The sequence below is a fragment of the Schistocerca piceifrons genome, chromosome 8, assembly GCF_021461385.2.
Source record: "Schistocerca piceifrons isolate TAMUIC-IGC-003096 chromosome 8, iqSchPice1.1, whole genome shotgun sequence".
NCBI classification, from domain to species: domain Eukaryota; kingdom Metazoa; phylum Arthropoda; class Insecta; order Orthoptera; family Acrididae; genus Schistocerca; species Schistocerca piceifrons.
Window position 1 is genome coordinate 184,610,284 of NC_060145.1, and position 7,594 is coordinate 184,617,877.

At 48.4% G+C, this 7,594-nt stretch overlaps 1 non-coding gene across 1 annotated transcript; it reads left to right on the forward strand.

Moving 5' to 3' along the window:
• The first annotated feature begins 882 nt into the window (after window positions 1–882).
• Trnat-ugu lies at window positions 883–957 on the forward strand. The gene has a single exon. It is a non-coding gene; the product is annotated as a tRNA-Thr (tRNA).
• Window positions 958–7,594: the final 6,637 nt, after the last annotated feature.

Below are 7,594 nucleotides of genomic sequence, written 5' to 3' on the forward strand. Positions count from 1 at the left end.
CGGTTATCTAAATTATCCTTCTCCTACAAAGGAAGGAAAAAGAGGTGGTATTCTGCTGGATATCAGGAGACATTGGTATTGAAGGAAAAGAGGTAGCTGACAGACAGAGAAAGCAGCGTGCCAGGAATACACTACAGTTCACTGTGACATCCACGCACAGGCTTTACTGTCATGGATAACAAGGGGAGTTATGTCTGAGACGGAAACACAATGGCAGGAAGTGCAGAACAACGGGCAGCGATCACACAGCCGACAATTCGACCACTGCGCACGTCCTACCAGTCTCAAAGAAGGGGTGAAGTGGTCCTCAATAGCCTTCGTATTAGACTATATCCAACGGCACACGCTAACCTCTACACACAACTCTTCCGACAAGATCTCCCGCAGTGCAGTGCTCGTAAGCTACACCCAGAGAGCAACATGATTTCACACCTTGTATTTGCTGAAAGATGAAAACCTTTTTCTTATAATCTTAGGCGATAATAAAACGATGCCAAGGAAACAAGTAGCCCTCCCCAAACAAACTTCTTTAAAGAATCGAACTCCCATGTTGTCGTATTTCCTGAATAATGTGTCGTTGAATTTACTGGTATATGTGAATTATGTGTGTGTGGACACTGACTGCAAAATATGTTGCAACTAGAGTTCGATAATAAATTAAAACGTCGAGCCAGATGCTGATATTTTACTGCATGAACAGCGAGAATGTACTAAGCGACATAAGTATTTTTCCTTTCATTATTTTGTGGGAGGTGTCAGTGTTCTTAATAATGGGTAAATATTTATTAGGAACACTTCGAATGTAGGTTGTGGACAGTTGGGAATGTGGGTCTCACAGGAAGCGTGCAAGGGATAAGTCCCTGCAGTCGCACTATCCTCTGTGCCCTCGGTGGCTCAGATGGATAGAGCGTCTGCCATGTAAGCATGAGATCCCGGGTTCGAGTCCCGGTCGGGGCACACATTTTCAGCTGTCCCCATTGATGTGTATCAACAACCCCTGTCGGCAGCTAAGGTTTTCGATTTAATTATCATTTATTTCCACAGTCTACGTCCCGAAATCGAGTTTCACATTTCCTCCAGATGCGAATCCGTCGTGTATGACTCTCCAGACCTAATCAGGACTCATCTGTGAAAAGAACATTGGCTCACTGTTCGACTGCACTGTCCAGAAGACATGTTGACGACTCCACTCTAGTGCGAAAAAGCGTCAATGGTATACAGCAGGTCTCCAACAATAAAGGCCTCTCTGCTGAAGACTTCTGTACACCGTTTGCATCGATACCCCACGTCCAGTGGATGCTGCGGTGTCAGTTGCCTAGCAGTACTACGGCGATACCGCCGTGCCCTTACAGCGAAATAACGGTCCTCTCTTTCTGATGTCACAAGCGATCGACCGTGCCCTGGTCTTCAGGATACAGTTTCGGTCTCTACAAACTGTTCAAAAATGGCTCTGAGCACTATGGGACTCAACTGCTGAGGTCATTAGTCCCCTAGAACTTAGAACTAGTTAAACCTAACTAACCTAAGGACTTCACACACATCCATGCCCGAGGCAGGATTCGAACCTGCGACCGTAGCGGTCCCGCGGTTCCAGACTGCAGCGCCTAGAACCGCACGGCCACTTCGGCCGGCTCTACAAACTGTTGCCGCATCGGAGAAACAATACAACGATTCACATTAACCCATCAGGTCACATCAGTTCGCCACTGTTCTGAGTCCCTTTTTCCTATGACAAGCGGGGCGGGCTATCCGCGTGGTTTGAGGCGCCTTGCCACGGTTCTCGCGGCTTCTCCTGTCGGAGGTTCGAGCCATCCCTCGGGCATGGGTGTGTGTGTGTGTGTGTGTGTGTATTGTCCTTAGCGTAAGTTAGTTTAAGTTAGATTAACAAGTGTGCAAGCTAACGACCGTTGACCTCAGCAGTTTGGTCCCATAGGAACTTATCACCAGCCGGCCGCGGTGGCCGTGCGCTTCTAGGCGCTGCATCCGGAACCGCGGGATTGCTACGGTCGCAGGTTCGAATCCTGCCTCGAGCATGGATGTGTGTGATGTCCGTAGGTTAGTTAGGTTTAAGTAATTCTAAGTTCTAGGGGACTGATGACCCGAGATGTTAAGTCCCATAGTGCTCAGAGCCATTTGAACCATTTTTTGAACTTATCGCGAAAATTTCCTATGGCCCTCCGCTGCAGAGAGTCTGGTAGGCTTCTTATCTGTGCAATACCGGACCGTGTGTGGCTGCATTAACAGCAATTGTGGATGAGGGATACCCAGTAAACACTATCTCGTTTTATAGGTGCGCTGACGTCATCGTTGGCGTGGTTGTCCATTGACCGCAATGCCACCTTCCGTGCAGAACATGATCGTACGGACATCTGTTGACTTTTCGTGTGATTCCATTGTGAATTAGACAAAGAACGGCTTGTATCTTTAATTTTGGACTCCAGTGTATTCCGATACTCGCAAGCTCAGTCATCAAAATTTACAGCGTAGTTCCCGTTGACGTAGAATCACGAAATTTGCAAGGTTTCACAGTACAACCAAAGTGAAAAATCCGAAAAATTGTTCATTTGTAATTCTGTGACACGAAAAAAAAAATTTTTTTTACTTGTTGTTAGTACACTACTGGCCATTAAAATTGCTACACCACGAAGATGACGTGCTACAGAAGCGAAAATTAACCGACAGGAGGAAGAGGCTGTTATATGGAAATGATTAGCTTTTCAGAGCATTCACACAAGGTTGGCGCCGGTGGCGACACTTACAATGTGCTGACATGAGGAAAGTTTCCAACTGACGTCTCATACACAAACAGCAGTTTGAGCCGGCCGCGGTGGTCTCGCGGTTCTAGGCGCTCAGTCCGGAACCGCGCGACTGCTACGGTCGCAGGTTCGAATCCTGCCTCGGGCATGGATGTGTGTGATGTCCTTAGGTTAGTTAGGTTTAAGTAGTTCTAAGTTCTAGCGGACTGATGACCACAGATGTTAAGTCCCATAGTGCTCAGAGCCATTTTTGAACCAAACAGCAGTTGACCGGCGTTGCCTGGTGAAACGTTGTTGTGATGCCTCGTGCAAGAAGGAGAAATGCGTACCATCACGTTTCCGACTTTGAAAATTGTCGGATTGTAGCCTATCGTGATTGCGGTCTATCGTATCGCGACAATGCTGCTCGCGTTGGTCGAGATCCAATGACTGTTAGCAGAATATGGAATCGGTGGGGTCAGGAGGGTAATACGGAACGCCATGCTGGATCCCAAAGGCCTCGCATCACTAGCAGTCGAGATGACAGGCATCTTATCCGCGTGGCTGTAACGGATCATGCAGCCACGTCTCGAGCCCTGAGTCAACAGATGGGGACGTTTGCAAGACAACAACCATCTACACGAACATTTCGACGACGTTTGCAGCAGCATGGACTATCAGCTCGGAGACAATGGCTGCGGTTTCCCTTGACGCTGCATCACAGACAGGAGCGCCTGCGATGGTATACTCAACGACGAACCTGGGTGCACGAATGGCAAAACGTCATTTTTTCGGATGAATCCAGGTTCTGTTTACAGCATCATGATGGTCGCATCCGTGTTTGGCGACATCGCAGTCCACGCACAATGGAAGCATGTATTCGTCATCGCCATACTGGTCTATCACCCGGCGTGATGGTATGGGGTGCCATTATTTACACGTCTCTATACCTCTTGTTCGCATTGACGGCACTTTGAACAGTGGACGTTACATTTCAGATGTGTTACGACCCGTGGCTCTACCCTTCATTCGATCCCTGCGAAACACTACATTTCAGCAGGATAATGCACGACCGCATATTGCATGTCCTGTACGGGCCTTTCTGGGTACAGAAAATGTTCGACTGCTGCCCTGGCCAGCACATTCTCCAGATTTCTCACCAATTGAAAACGTCTGGTCAATGGTGGCCGAGCAACTGGCTCGTCACAATACGCCAGTCACTACTCTTGATGAACTGTGGTATCGTATTGAAGCTGCATGGGGAGCTGTACCTGGACACGCCATCCAAGCTCTGTTTGACTCAATGCCCAGGCGTATTAAGGCCGTTATTACGGCCAAAGGTGGTTGTTCTGGGTACTGATTTCTCAGGATCTATGCACCCAAATTGTGTGTAAATGTAATCACATGTCAGTTCTAGTATATTTGTCCAATGAATACCCGTTTACCATTTGCATTTCTTCTTGGTATAGCAATATTAATGGGCAGTAGTGTATGTCGTCTGTCTGTCTGTCCGTCTGTCAGACCACCTTTTTCTCAGGAACCGGTAGACGTGTCAAGCTGAACTTTATGCCACACACTAAGTTCTGTAGTCCCTTGGAGGTGTAATAAAAGGCAAAAGTTGTCAAGATTAACGATTCATGAAATGAATTTGAAATTAAGTTTGCACCGAACCCCCAGTGTGTAAGTAGTATTGGCAATGGCCTTTTTTTTCGCGTTAAGTATCGATGGACCAATTTAATTTCCATCAGCTTCTTTTCTTTCGTTCTTGACGACTGTGGTGTAAAGCAAATTACGAGTTTCTCAAACTGCAGACTAAGATGGCGGAGAACGCCAATAGTGGGGCAAGTAACTGATGGACAGTCTTCAACGACCATTTGGTGTTGACTCAGCGCTGAACCTCTAAGTCTCTGTGAACGAGGTCTCCGAGTGCGGCATTGGAAATCAACTTGAATGCCACGTAGAGGAACAATGACACGTGGGTGCTGGAGCTGAGGCGTTGCCTCCCGGGACCGGCGCTAACAGGAATTTCGTCCCGAGTTCGCTCCGCGGCCGACAACCATCGTGGGAGTTGGCCTCCCTCGCCGTAACAAGCCGATAATAAAACCGAACCGGGAGAAGGAGAGCGCGCGGGCCCTCGCGTGGGAGCCGGCCGGCGGCCGTGTACCGCTATTAAGGCTATCTGCTGAAAGCGTGCGCAGGCGATGTCGCAGAACGCGCCTATCGGCGGCGGGCCCTATCGCGGTCACGACCCGCCCATTTGCATCTCAATGCGCGGGGCAGTACCGAACGGGCCGAGTAAAATGTCATTTGTCTCGACGAGCGCCGGGGAAGGCAAGCGCAGCGCCCAGATAGCTTCGAACCGCGGAGCTTGTCAGGTCTCCCGATAGCAGACGATACTATCGTCCCCGGCAACAGCGCAGCGTGTTCTTTCTTTCAGAGGTACCGCACCTTCGACAGCACTGTCGCATTCCTCGCAACTCACGTACTCGCACGCATGTGAAGGGTCTGTTGTTTCTTCTAGACGACAGAGTTCCGAAGTACAGCTTTTCGCCCATTGACAGGAGAGCGCGATAGTCGAGATAGCGCAACCAGCCTCGGTACATACTAAAACTCAAGGTCTGACTGTATCTTGGAGCCCAATAATGGGTTCCCTTCTACCTGCTGCATTGCTGCGGAACTGGGCGGCTGCGGATAACAGGGGATACATCTTTGAATATCTGCAGTACTGTAAGGTCACTGTATTGTATTAAGTGTAGACTGCTTACACCTGTGTAGAAACGTTTTGTGCTGTGAAATTCTTCCAAGTCAGTGACTAACTAACAAATACAAAAGTGTAACAATTACGCAATAGCTCCACCAGTTAAATGACGAGGCGAATGGAGTTTTGGGATGCCAAAATCACTGTGGTGTTGATCTCATGAAACTACAAGACGCCTCTACACATCGTGTTTTGTCACCCTCTGTTCCACCTTCCCTTTCCTCCGAGAAGCAGAGTAAGGAACAAAACTATTCCACATGCATCAAAAAAAGTTTTGTATCGCCTCGGTTCCGAGAGGTCCGGAACCTGTACAGAAAACTGGAATAGAGGCCAACATAAATATCATTCCCGCCCTTTTTATTGCTCGTGAAAACCACGTACTGCATGCTGTACCATCATACAGCGAGACCTTCAGAGGTGGTGTTCAAGACTTCTGTACACACCGGCACCTCTAATACCCAGTAGCACGTCATCTTGCATTGATGCATGCCTGTATTCGTCGTGGCATACTATCCACAAGTTCATAAAGGCGCTGTTAGTTGAGATTGTGCCACTCCTCAACGGCGATTCTGCATGGATCCCTCAGAGTGGTTGGTGGGTTACGTCGTCCATAAACAGCCCTTTTCAATCTATCCCAGGCATGTTCCATAGGTTTCATGTCTAGAGAACATGCTGGCCATTCTAATCTAGCGATGTCGTTATCCTGAAGGAAGCCATTCACAAGGTGTGCACGACGGGAGCGCGAATTGTCGTCCATGAAGACGAATGCCTCGGCAATATGCTGCCGATATGGTTGCACTATCGGTCGTAGAATGGCATTCACGTATCGTACAGCCGTTACGGCGCCTTCCATGACCACCAGCGGCGTAGTCGTCCCCACATAAAGCCAACCCAAAACGGCAGGGGACCTCCGCCTAACTGCACTCGCTGAACCGTGTGTCTAAGGCGTTCAGCCTGACCGGATGGCCTCCAAACACGCCTCCGACGATTGTCTGGTTGAAGGCATATGCGACACTCATCGGTGAAGAGAACGTGATGCCAATCCTGAGTGGTCCATTCGGCATGTTGTTGGGCCCATCTGTACCGCGCTGCATGGTGTCGTGGTTGCAAAGATGGACCTCGCCATGGACGTCGGGAGTTAAGTTGCGCACCACGCAGCCTACTGCGCACAGTTTGAGTCGTAGCATGACGCCCTGTGGTTGCACGAAAAGCATTATTCAACATGGTAGCGTTACTATCAGGGTTTCTTCGAGCCATAACCCGTAGGTAGCGGCCATCCACTGCAGTAGTAGCCCTTGGGCGGTCTGAGCAGGCCTGTCTCTCTGTATCTCTTCCATGTCCGCACAACATCGCTTTGTTTCACTCCGAGACGTCTGGACACTTCCCTTGTTGAGAGCTCTTCCTGCTACAAAGTGCGTAATCGAACCGCGCTATTGACCGTCTAGGCATGGTTGAACTACAGACAACATGAGCCGTGTACCTCCTTGTTGGTGGGATGACTGGAACTGATCGGCTGTCGGACTCTCTCCGTCTAATAGGCGCTGCTCATGCATGGTTGTTTACATTTTGGGGAGGGTTTAGTGACGTCTCTGAACAGTCAAACGGTCTGGTCTGTGATACAATATCCACAGTCAACGTCTATCTTCAGGAGTTCTGGGAACCGGGGTGTTGCAAAACTTTTTTTAACGTGTGTATGTTACTCTAGAGTATGACATTTTATCTTTAAGTACGATATAGTTACGTAAAATATGCTTGGAACACTTTGTAATATGTTAAATTAACCATAAAATAAATAAACGTGACTAGTGGCTGAAAAATATCAACAATAATAAGAACTTTGTGGATCAAAGTTACAACAAAGTATCAGTATTACAAGTATCGTGTATTTCCATTACAAGCGATCGATAACAATGAATATTATTCTTTAACTCATACTATTACCCACGCTGGAGTGGCAAGGCCCACAAATGTAGGCGTGACAGGTACATACACGGTCTAGCCACCGCCTCTTTTCGACGTCAACATGCAATAATCACTCACTGACAGCAGATGGCTGTACTAGCAGTGGAGGATATACACTCCTGGAAATGGAAAAAAGAAC